Genomic DNA, 13,137 nt, shown 5'->3' with positions numbered 1-13,137 from the left:
TGCTCTCATAAATTTGGGTCTCAAAATAATATTACAAATACTTTGGGAAAAATAACAATTATTCAGTATAAATTGGTCTGAAGAAGACGTTTAAATTCTGTCAGATAATATTTATCAAAATCTGGCTGGACGTGTATAATGATCTGAAAGATATGAGCAGATATGAAATAGCACAACCTTACAATTTACAGTACAAATGTAAAATATGCTTTTCCAATGAACATCATTATTCTTTTCTCCATAGTTTTCAATGACTGAGTAATTTTGGTGGCACAACCGCTAGGTGACAGAAGGTGCTATGCTTTGCATTTTTACAGTTAAAATTGAATTTGAGAAAATGACTTTATGTTGTGCTTTGCCATTGTTTTTAATTTACCAAAAAGATACTGACATCACTGAAAATTATTTTGAATGTAGAGGGAAGAAGCCTATTGTAGGAGAGTTCACTAATATGTGACAGCTGGATTCTGACTAAAGCAAGTGCTCATCTCTGTTGTGAAGTATTTAAACTTAGTTACCACAGTGCGTGAAGTGTAGAGCAGCGACAATAAGACCATTACAGAGCTGGACATTGTCGGCAATCCTCAATTTTAAAGTGTTGAATTTAAAGTGTTTTGAGTGTGTGCTTGTAGGGCTTTAATATCTAAAGTTGACTGTTGCAGCAATATCCATATGATAGTATTCTTCACAAAGTACTCCTTCATTTGCTATAATGAACTCCCCTTCAAACCAAACAGCATAAATATATGGGGCTAGGGTTCTAGCACAAAATGGCTTATTTCTAATATGCGGTACCTGGGTATCCTAATACGCAACAGTATCGCTTATTAGGACGCACTATCTGATATAAGTACAACTTCAGCTTTCCACCATAGTAGCTGTATTCAGACTCCTGTTTTTACTAGGTAGTTTGACAATTTTGTGAACTTTGTGGAGCCATCTTGTAATGACCCTTTCTTGCAATTAATTGATGGGCAACATATCACATTTGCGTGATGGATAAAGCAGGGGAAAACATTATCCCTAAGAAATGGATACATGGTGGGCAGATAACCCATGTCAAGTAGTTACCTCATTTTTTTATTATGAGGTTATTTGGAATGGCATACTTGAGAGCAGTAACCATGGAAATACAGTGAAACTCTACTATTACACTTTTCAAGGGACTTCAAAAAATGGTGTAAAATATTGGAAAATGTAAAATGTGGGAAATAACGTTTTAATCTGTAAAAGTTATGTATTGGTTACCCCCCTTGCATTTTCGTACTTATGTTTAATACATTTGCATAATAGGCATCAAAATACTTGTCAGGTACTTGTTTATTATCTGATAAAGGTTTATTATCTAATAAAAACCACTGATGTAGCTCGAACTGGTTACTGTCTGGGAAGTAGAAACGTTTGACTAAATTGCATACATCGTAATCGATGTTACTTGAAAGCCTGCAGAGGTCATTCATTATTTAAATAATGAAACATTGCAACAGTTTTGCATTTTTTCATTCTTAGCATCACACGTTTTGAGAATTTTTTCTCGTTGTCAATTGCAAATATGTGCATAAGTATTTCGTGTGGTGTTTGCATATATGTTGTCCTGTGTCTCTTGCACTTTAGTCATCATTTTGAGGTTATCAGGTACTGTGCCTCCTCAGTTACGTAGAAAACTGCACATATTCACACTCAGCATCCTAGCATGTTTCATGATGTGCATATACTGATTCACTGCGAGTTGTCCATAAATTCGATGAAGTATCACTGCGTCAACTGATGACATCCACCCCACCGTGAGACTGTGATGTGGCCAACTTGTGAATGTAGCTCCACATACTGTAGATCATTATGTTCTTCCCACAGCAGAACACGGCCAAACAGCAATCAGATTTGCTCTTATTTGTTTATTCAAAGCAGAAACATCTCAGCATTTCAAACAGATAAAAGTAAATGTTATGAAGTATACTATATGTAAAACAATATGCAATAATTGTATGCAATCACAGAAAATCAAAAAGGGTAAGTGAAATTATTACAATAAGAAGGGAACATAAACACAGCTAAAAGTGTGTTAAGCATGGTGCTTCCGGTGCTGCCAGTGTCTGTTGCATTACCACTGGTGTGAGATGTACACAACTGAAGGTACCCAAGCTTATCAAGACATGTGAACAGTTTTGTTTTGTCAACTATACATAAAACAGTTTTTGACAACCTGTAAGCAGAAATTAAACTCTGTGCACTCTACATCTACATCTACATTTATACTCCGCAAGCCACCCAACGGTGTGTGGCGGAGGGCACTTTACGTGCCACTGTCATTACCTCCCTTTCCTGTTCCAGTCGCGTATGGTTCGCGGGAAGAACGACTGTCTGAAAGCCTCCGTGCGCGCTCTAATCTCTCTAATTTTACATTCGTGATCTCCTCGGGAGGTATAATTAGGGGTAAGCAATATATTCGATACCTCATCCAGAAACACACCCTCTCGAAACCTGGCGAGCAATCTACACCGCGATGCAGAGCGCCTCTCTTGCAGAGTCTGCCACTTGAGTTTATTAAACATCTCCGTAACGCTATCACGGTTACCAAATAACCCTGTGACGAAACGCGCCGCTCTTCTTTGGATCTTCTCTATCTCCTCCGTCAACCCGATCTGGTACGGATCCCACACTGATGAGCAATACTCAAGTATAGGTCGAACGAGTGTTTTGTAAGCCACCTTTGTTGATGGACTACATTTTCTAAGGACTCTCCCAATGAATCTCAACCTGGTACCTGCCTTACCAACAATTAATTTTATATGATCATTCCACTTCAAATCGTTCCGTACGCATACTCCCAGATATTTTACAGAAGTAACTGCTACCAGTGTTTGTTCCGCTATCATATAATCATACAATAAAGGATCCATCTTTCTATGTATTCGCAATACATTACATTTGTCTATGTTAAGGGACAGTTGCCACTCCCTGCACCAAGTGCCTATCCGCTGCAGATCTTCCTGCATTTCGCTACAATTTTCTAATGCTGCAACTTCTCTGTGTACTACAGCATCATCCGCGAAAAGCCGCATGGAACTTCCGACACTATCTACTAGGTCATTTATATATATTGTGAAAAGCAATGGTCCCATAACACTCCCCTGTGGCACGCCAGAGGTTACTTTAACGTCTGTGGACGTCTCTCCATTGATAACAACATGCTGTGTTCTGTTTGCTAAAAACTCTTCAATCCAGCCACACAGCTGGTCTGATATTCCATAGGCTCTTACTTTGTTTATCAGGCGACAGTGCGGAACTGTATCGAACGCCTTCCGGAAGTCAAGAAAAATAGCATCTACCTGGGAGCCTGTATCTAATATTTTCTGGGTCTTATGAACAAATAAAGCGAGTTGGGTCTCACACGATCGCTGTTTCCGGAATCCATGTTGATTCCTGCCGAGTAGATTCTGGGTTTCCAAAAACGACATGATACTCGAGCAAAAAACATGTTCTAAAATTCTACAACAGATCAACATCAGAGATATATGTCTATAGTTTTCCACATCTGCTCGACGACCCTTCTTGAAGACTGGGACTACCTGTGCTCTTTTCCAATCATTTGGAACCCTCCGTTCCTCTAGAGACTTGCAGTACACGGCTGTTAGAAGGGGGGCAAGTTCTTTCGCGTACTCTGTGTAGAATCGAATTGGTATCCCATCAGGTCCAGTGGACTTTCCTCTATTGAGTGATTCCAGTTGCTTTTCTATTCCTTGGACACTTATTTCGATGTCAGCCATTTTTCCCTTTGTGCGAGGATTTAGAGAAGGAACTGCAGTGCGGTCTTCCTCTGTGAAACAGCTTTGGAGAAAGGTGTTTAGTATTTCAGCTTTACGCGTGTCATCCTCTGTTTCAATGCCATCATCATCCCGGAGTGTCTGGATATGCTGTTTCGAGCCACTTACTGATTTAACGTAAGACCAGAACTCCTTAGGATTTTCTGTCAGGTCGGTACATAGAATTTTACTTTTGAATTCACTGAACGCTTCACGCATAGCCCTCCTTACGCTAACTTTGACATCGTTTAGCTTCTTTTTGACTGCATTTAAATTTGCAGTTAAGCTCTCTTTGCTTTTGCAGTAGTTTCCTAACTTTGTTGTTCAACCGCGGTGGGTTTTTCCCATCCCTCGCAGTTTTACTCGGCACATACCTGTCTAAAACACATTTTACGATTGAACTTTTTCCATAAACACTCAACATTGTCAGTGTCGGAACAGAAATTTTCGTTTTGATTTGTTAGGTAGTCTGAAATCTGCCTCCTATTACTCTTGCTAAACAGATAAACCTTCCTCCCTTTTTTTATATTCCTATTAACTTCCATATTCAGGGATGCTGCAGCGGCCTTATGATCACTGATTCCCTGTTCTGCACTTAAAGAGTCGAAAAGTTCGGGTCTGTTTGTTATCAGTAGGTCCAAGATGTTATCTCCACGAGCCGGCTCTCTGTTTAGTTGCTCGAGGTAATTTTCGGATAGTGCACTCAGTATAATGTCACTCGATGCTCTGTCCCTACCACCCGTCCTAAACATCTGAGTGTCCCAGTCTATATCTGGTCAATTGAAATCTCCACCTAAGACTATAACATGCTGAGAAAATTTATGTGAAATGTATTCCAAATTTTCTCTCAGTTGTTCTGCCACTAATGCTGCTGAGTCGGGAGGTCAGTAAAAGGAGCCAATTATTAACCTAGCTCGGTTGTTGAGTGTAACCTCCACCCATAATAATTCACGGGAACTATCCACTTCTACTCCACTACAGGATAAACTACTACTAACAGCGACAAACACTCCACCACCGGTTGCATGCAATCTATCCTTTCTAAACACCATCTGTACCTTTGTAAAAATTTCGGCAGAATTTATCTCTGGCTTAAGCCAGCTTTCTGTACCTATAACGATTTCAGCTTCGGTGCTTTCTATCAGCGCTTGAAGATCTGGTACTTTACCAACGCAGCTTCGACAGTTGACAATTACAATACCGATTGCTGCTTGGTCCCCGCATGTCCTGACTTTGCCCCGCACCCGTTGAGGCTGTTGCCCTTTCTGTACTTGCCCAAGGCCATCTAACCTAAAAAACCGCCCAGCCCACGCCACACAACCCCTGCTACCCGTGTAGCCGCTTGTTGCGTGTAGTGGACTCCTGACCTATCCAGCGGAACCCGAAACCCCACCACCCTATGTCGCAAGTCGAGGAATCTGCAGCCCACACGGTCGCAGAACCGTCTCAGCCTCTGATTCAGACCCTCCACTCGGCTCTGTACCAAAGGTCCGCAGTCAGTCCTGTCGACGATGCTGCAGATGGTGAGCTCTGCTTTCATCCCGCTAGCGAGACTGGCAGTCTTCACCAAATTAGATAGCCGCCGGAAGCCAGAGAGGATTTCCTCCGATCCATAGTGACACACATCATTGGTGCCGACATGAGCGACCACCTGCAGATGGGTGCACCCTGTACCCTTCATGGCATCCGGAAGGACCCTTTCCACATCTGGAATGACTCCCCCCGGTATGCACACGGAGTGCACATTGGTTTTCTTCCCCTCTCTTGCTGCCATTTCCCTAAGGGGCCCCATTACGCACCTGACGTTGGATCTCCCAACTACCAGTAAGCCCACCCTCTGCGACCGCCCGGATCTTGCAGACTGAGGGCCAACCTCTGGAACAGGACAAGCAGCCATGTCAGGCCGAAGATCAGTATCAGCCTGAGACAGAGCCTGAAACCAGTTCGTCAGACAAACTGGACAGGCCTTCCGTTCAGCCCTCCGGAATGTCTTTCGCCCCCTGCCACACCTTGAGACGACCTCCCACTCTACCACAGGTGAGGGATCAGCCTCAATGCGGGCAGTATCCCGGGCAACCACAGTCGTAGTCCGATCGGGGAATGCGTGGGACGAGCTGGCCGTCCCCGACAAACCCCCATCCGGACCCCCACAGTGATGCCCATTGGCAACAGCCTCAAGCTGTGTGACCGCAGCCAACACTGCCTGAAGCTGGGAGCGAAGGGAGCCAACGCAGCCTGCATCCGAACACAGCAGTTGCAGTCCCTATCCATGCTAAAAACTGTTTTGCAAAGAACGTCTGAACTAATCTACAGAGAGCGCAAACAAATCGACAAAATTTAAACGGTTATTAAAATACAAGATTGCCTAGTAAATGCAGTAATGCTGCTACTTGCACACTGCTGACACTGCTCGGCGGCGGAAGGAGACTACGCGAATTTACACTATTCAGGTACTAAAACGCGATGCTACAACTCTCAAATACTATAATACGTCCGAAATTTATGAATTAAACAATGCAAGTACCAAAAACATGCAAAGAAATTAAGAATTAAACTATGTAACAAATGAGTGAGCTAGGAGTATACGACTTGCTGCTGCAGCTGCTTATCCAACGGCGGCAGGGAGCACACTAACTGTGACCAACCGACACTGGCCGTTTAAAACAAAAACAGAAGACAAACGACTACGCGAATTTACAATATTCAGGTATTAAAACGTGATGCTACAACTATCAAATACTATAAAACGCCCGAAATTTATGAATTAAACAATGCAAGTACCAAAAACACGCAAAGAAATTAAGAATTAAACTATGTAACAAATGAGTGAGCTAGGAGTATACAACTTGCTGCTGCAGCTGCTTATCCAACGGCGGCAGGGAGCACACTCTCTTGGAAACACTTTTTGTAGAACACGTCAACAGATTCTATTAAAATTTTACTGTTGATTTTAGCTTGATTAGACAATAATATGTTGCTTTGAGGTCAACAGCACCTTCTGTTTTAGGGCTACTACACCCTGTATACATTAGTAGAGTCCATCTTGGAGCTGGAACTTTCTACACATGTCCCTTCGATAGTCTTCTTGTTGAAGTAGGTGTTTGACCTTGAAAGGTACACCAACAACAACTCTTAATTAATGATGTGGTTAAAAGGTACTGTAGGCCACAATACCATTGTTATATGTTGCTTTTTCCAGAACTCCAGTATCCATCTCCTTGTGAGTTGTGTGAAAGCCAGGAGACTAAAATATGCTCACTGGGAACTAGAGCACTGCAAATGAGTGCCCTATCCGTGTGGAGTTCTCTCAGCTGTGGTGTGTGAGAGGGAAAGTGAATACACTTTCCACAGCTCGACAGAAGTTGCTGAATGTGACTGACATCATCTCATCTAATCACACTGCAACTTGCACAGTTTGCAGAGCCACGTGGATCATACTGCATTGCTACATAGCTAACTGCCATGTTTCCTTAGTTGCGTAGATGGGACCACATGCCCTTCAGTTGCACTCAGTGATGCTCACCCATTCAAAGTGAGTCACTCGCTCAGTTTTGCCAAGGTGAATGCAATGCTCCTCTGGGACTCTTGTAATAACTGGCTCACGTACTGCACAAATATAGATTCCCCCTTGTGTCGTGTATTCCATGTCCTGTACTGCGAATGGGTCTCCAGTGTGATAGAAGGATCACACAAACCTTAACTTTCATCACCATAGATTCTATTCAGTTTATCACGACCATGCGACCTTTAATCTGATGTATACTAATGACTCCAAGGACAAAAATGGTTATAAACAACACTCCCTTCCTACTGTATGAAGCATCCACATGATGGATTTAGTGGCAATACACAGAGCTCTCACACATGTACAACCTCAATCTGCCAGAATTATTCTCCTGTACAGTGAATCCCTCAGTAGTTTTACCACAAGAAAATTACTCACCGAATTGTTCTTCGGTCTCCTCCATTCACAAACTTTTATACCATCTCAGCAATACAGGGACTTCCACAGTATTCTTATGTATTCTGAACCATGTAAGCATCCCAGACAATGATTGTGATGATACATAATATAAGAAAGACTCTACAATGAACCTGCTACCATTACAAATCACAGAAGCTGATTTACAGGTACATGTTAGAGACCACGTCTTAAAAAAAATGAGGAGAAGAGTGGGTGACCAATATCCTATCCAACACACTTTGAATAATGAAAGACTTCACCAAAATACATGGAATATCACTTCACCCCTTTCAAAGAGAAGCTATAGTCCTATGTCACATACATGTTAGGCATACTTACCTTACGCACATGCAGCTGCATACTAAAGCAATCGAACCCTTCTCAGTGCATCTGCAGAGCAACCCTGAGAATCCATCACAGCCTTATAAAATTAATCACAGTTTAAAAAAAACGGTAACATTTGTGGATATAATATTAGCACAAGACATTATTTATAAATGAAAAGCAAAATATAGTATGAATGTATGGTCTCATGGTCATATGAATTACTAAAATCTTCTTGGGTTTCCAGCCACTTCAGGTGGTTAAAATCCCATGACCTTTTGGGTGAGCTCTTCTTGGCCATTGTCAAGTGGTAAATGTCTACCATATGGTAATGTTTTCATTCAGCATCTTTTGCATCCAATCATCTTCGCAATGGCAAGGTTTCAGGCTGTGCTGAGCTACAAACACCCATCGTTATTGATGATGTTTTCAGATATTTTTATTTCTACAGCTTCTTTTATAATGCTGTCCCAAAATCCCTCCATCCTCATAATGAAAGATGTTTTGTTGAATAGAATTCTGTGTCGATTTTCTAAAGTGTGTTCTGCCAAGACTGATTTTTTCAGGATAGTGTAGGCATATGTATCTCTCATGTTCCATCTGGTGTTGCTCCACAGTGTGTACTGTTTGTCTGACGTAATAGCAGCCACACTGACATGGTATCTTGTACATGCCAGGCACTCTGAGTCCTAGACTGTCCTTTACAGGCTTCATGAGCGGTCATATTTTTGCTGGGGCCCTGAACACTGATGAGATGATGTGTCTTTTCAGAAGCCACAGAAAGTCAAAAATGCAAGTTTCTTGTTCTCTTCTTCACTGGTGTTTTTCTCGTGCACCTCACCAGAAATAGCCTATAATATGTGACAGTGATTGCAGCCATTTTCCCAGAAGACTTGCCAGAGGTGGTTTAATTCTAGTGGCAGATATTCCTCATATGAGATGACTTTAGCATGGTGGATGAGACGAATTTAGCACAGTGGATGAGGTTACTCAGAAAGCCATGTTTTTCTGCTGGATTTTGGTGGCTGAGAGAGTGCAGATACTGGTCCATGTGTGTAGGTTTCCTGTAGACACTGTGGCTGAGGTGCCCATTGGTTTTCTAGCAAACGAGGACATCAAGAAAGGGCAATGCACCATCTATTTCTACTTCCATCATAAACCTAATGTGGTCGTGAATGTCGTTCAGATGTTCTAAAAATTCTCCGAGTTTCTCGTGTCCATGGGGCCATGTGATAAAAGTGTGATTGACTTAATTATAAAAGCAACTTGGCTTATCTGAAGCGATGTCTTCAGATTCCTCCATAAAAATGTTGGCTATGGATGGAGCTAATGGTGTTCTGATCGCCACGTTTTCCAGCTGGTCGAAATTATAGCTGCCATGTAGAAAATAAAACAATGTCAGCATGTGCTTAAACAATCCCACAGATGTACCATGAAGTAACTGGGAGAGGAGGTCTTTGCAGTCGTTGAAAGGAAGACAAGTAAGTTGTGACACCACATCAAAACTCATCCTTGTACCACCTTGCACAAGATGCAGATCTGATGCACACAGTGCCCCACATGCGGTGTAATGAGACTGGACAGACGTTTTGCCAGTCTGTAAGTTTGTGACCCAATGATGTTGGCAATGGGGTGAAGAGGAGAATCCATTTTGTGGATCTTCGGTAGCCCATAAAGCATAGGTGGCCTCGGTGCCTGAGGGAGGAGATTCTTAATAATGGCCTCTTCCAGTGATGACTGAGGAGCTCTGATGTCTTCCTCATTATTCTTGACATTGGGTCCCATGGCAGTTTCCAGTAGGTATGCTCTTCAAAAATCAACAGAATTGTAGCGTCGTAGTCAGCTTTATTCAGAATGACAGATGCACTGCTCTTGTCAGCTGGCAGAACCACGATGAGGGTGTTGTCGCGGAGTGCATGAAGTCCGTTGGATTCAGCCCTAGTCAAGTTAGACAGTGGTGGGTTAGATTTTCATCACAAAACCCAGATTATTTCAAAATCCAACCCACCACTGTCTAACTTGACTAGGACTGAAATCAAAGGATGTTGTGCACTCCATAAAGACCCCCATATCAAGGTTCTGCCAGCTGACAAGAGCAATGCATCCGTCATTCTGAATAAAGTGGACTACAATGGTAAAATTCAGTTGATTTTCAAGGAGTATACCTACCGGAAACCGAATTGAGAACCAACATCACGAATAATGAAGACTACATCAGAGCTCCTCAAACATTCATCACTGGAAGAGGCCATTATTAAGAATCTCCTCCCACTAGTGGCGAAACCCTTCTACACTTTATGGACGTACACTCCTGGAAATGGAAAAAAGAACACATTGACACCGGTGTGTCAGACCCACCATACTTGCTCCGGACACTGCGAGAGGGCTGTACAAGCAATGATCACACGCACGGCACAGCGGACACACCAGGAACCGCGGTGTTGGCCATCGAATGGCGCTAGCTGCGCAGCATTTGTGCACCGCCGCCGTCAGTGTCAGCCAGTTTGCCGTGGCATACGGAGCTCCATCGCAGTCTTTAACACTGGTAGCATGCCGCGACAGCGTGGACGTGAACCGTATGTGCACTTGACGGACTTTGAGCGAGGGCGTATAGTGGGCATGCGGGAGGCCGGGTGGACGTACCGCCGAATTGCTCAACACGTGGGGCGTGAGGTCTCCACAGTACATCGATGTTGTCGCCAGTGGTCGGCGGAAGGTGCACGTGCCCGTCGACCTGGGACCGGACCGCAGCGACGCACGGATGCATGCCAAGACCGTAGGATCCTACGCAGTGCCGTAGGGGACCGCACCGCCACTTCCCAGCAAATTAGGGACACTGTTGCTCCTGGGGTATCGGCGAGGACCATTCGCAACCGTCTCCATGAAGCTGGGCTACGGTCCCGCACACCGTTAGGCCGTCTTCCGCTCACGCCCCAACATCGTGCAGCCCGCCTCCAGTGGTGTCGCGACAGGCGTGAATGGAGGGACGAATGGAGACGTGTCGTCTTCAGCGATGAGAGTCGCTTCTGCCTTGGTGCCAATGATGGTCGTATGCGTGTTTGGCGCCGTGCAGGTGAGCGCCACAATCAGGACTGCATACGACCGAGGCACACAGGGCCAACACCCGGCATCATGGTGTGGGGAGCGATCTCCTACACTGTCCGTACACCACTGGGATCGTCGAGGGGACACTGAATAGTGCACGGTACATCCAAACCGTCATCGAACCCATCGTTCTACCATTCCTAGACCGGCAAGGGAACTTGCTGTTCCAACAGGACAATGCACGTCCGCATGTATCCCGTGCCACCCAACGTGCTCTAGAAGGTGTAAGTCAACTACCCTGGCCAGCAAGATCTCCGGATCTGTCCCCCATTGAGCATGTTTGGGACTGGATGAAGCGTCGTCTCACGCGGTCTGCACGTCCAGCACGAACGCTGGTCCAACTGAGGCGCCAGGTGGAAATGGCATGGCAAGCCGTTCCACAGGACTACATCCAGCATCTCTACGATCGTCTCCATGGGAGAATAGCAGCCTGCATTGCTGCGAAAGGTGGATATACACTGTACTAGTGCCGACATTGCGCATGCTCTGTTGCCTGTGTCTATGTGCCTGTGGTTCTGTCAGTGTGATCATGTGATGTATCTGACCCCAGGAATGTGTCAATAAAGTTTCCCCTTCCTGGGACAATGAAATCACGGTGTTCTTATTTCAATTTCCAGGAGTGTATTTTGACCAGTTGGGCACCATGATGATGGGAGGTGTATTAGCTCCACCCATAGTCAGTATTTCTACGGGGAGATTTGAAGATATCACTTTGGACATGGCTCCAGATAATCCAAGTTGCTTTTATTGTTATGTCAGTGACACATTTATTATCTGGCCCCATATACATGAAAAGCTGGGAGAACTCCTAGAACATCTAAATGGCATTCATAACCATATTAGGTTTATGATGGAAGTAGTGATGGATGGTGCATTGCCCTTCCTTGATGTCCTCATTCACCAGAAAACCAATGGGCACCTCAGTCACAGTGTCTACAGGAATCCTCCACACATGGATTGGTTATCTGCACGCTCTCAGCTACCACCATCCAGTGCAAAAACATGGTGTTCTAAGCACCCTCATCCACCATACTAAAGTCATCTCAGATGCTGAAAATCTGCCACAAGAACTAAGCCACCTCTGAAAAGCCTTCTGGGAACATGGGTACAATCACCACCAGGTATCACAGGGTATTTCTGGTAAGGTGCGTGGGAAAAACACCACCAAAGAAGAGAACAAGAAACTTGTGTTTTTGCCTTTCTGTTGCACAGTGTCGAGAAAGATTAGCCGACTCCTGAAGAGACACATCATCTTAGCAGTGTTCAGGCCCCCAGCAAACATATGACAGCTCATGAGGCCTGTGAAGGACAATCTAAGGCTTAGAATGCTGGGAGCGTACAAGATACCATGTCATTGTGGCTGCTACTGTGTCGGCCAAACAGTATGCATTGTGGAGCAGTGCCAGAAGGAACATCAGAGGTGTATATGCCCATGCTACCCTGATAAATTGGCTGTGGTAGAACACACTTTAGAAAACAGTCACTGAATTGTATTCAACAAAACACCTGTCATTATGAAGGCAAAGGGATTTTGGGATAGCATTGTAAAAGAAGCCGTAGAAATAAAAATATTTGAAAACACCACCAGAAAGGACGGCAGTTGTATCTCAGCACAGCCTGGGATCCAGCCGTCATGAGGTTGAAGTGGGGGCAATAGACACGGGATGAAAACATTACTATATTTGGTGAGGGTAAGGGCACAAGTAATGTTCCAGCCAGGAGTGCGGCTTATAATGGTGAGGCCAGAGCGAAATGACTGTCGTTTACCACCAGACATGGACCAAGGAGAGCGCAGTGAAGAGCTTGTGGATTTTTAAACACCTGGCGTGGCTGGAAGCCCAAATAGATTTTATTCAACAAAATATTGTGTATGTTCTACTATATTAATCTATTTAATTAACTGCTTTTCATCTTAGAAGGTATAGCCTGTCGGTCAGGCAG

The 13,137-nt window shown here is 44.1% G+C and overlaps 1 protein-coding gene across 7 annotated transcripts in view; it reads left to right on the top strand.

Moving 5' to 3' along the window:
• Positions 1 to 13,137, top strand: part of LOC126470459 (crossover junction endonuclease MUS81) — a 213,810-nt gene that overhangs the window by 170,529 nt on the left and 30,144 nt on the right. The window lies entirely within an intron of this gene.

The sequence above is a fragment of the Schistocerca serialis genome, chromosome 3 (assembly GCF_023864345.2).
Source record: "Schistocerca serialis cubense isolate TAMUIC-IGC-003099 chromosome 3, iqSchSeri2.2, whole genome shotgun sequence".
Taxonomy (NCBI): Eukaryota; Metazoa; Arthropoda; class Insecta; order Orthoptera; family Acrididae; genus Schistocerca; species Schistocerca serialis.
Note: the sequence above shows the minus strand (reverse complement) of the source record. Positions and strands in the feature narration are given on the sequence as shown.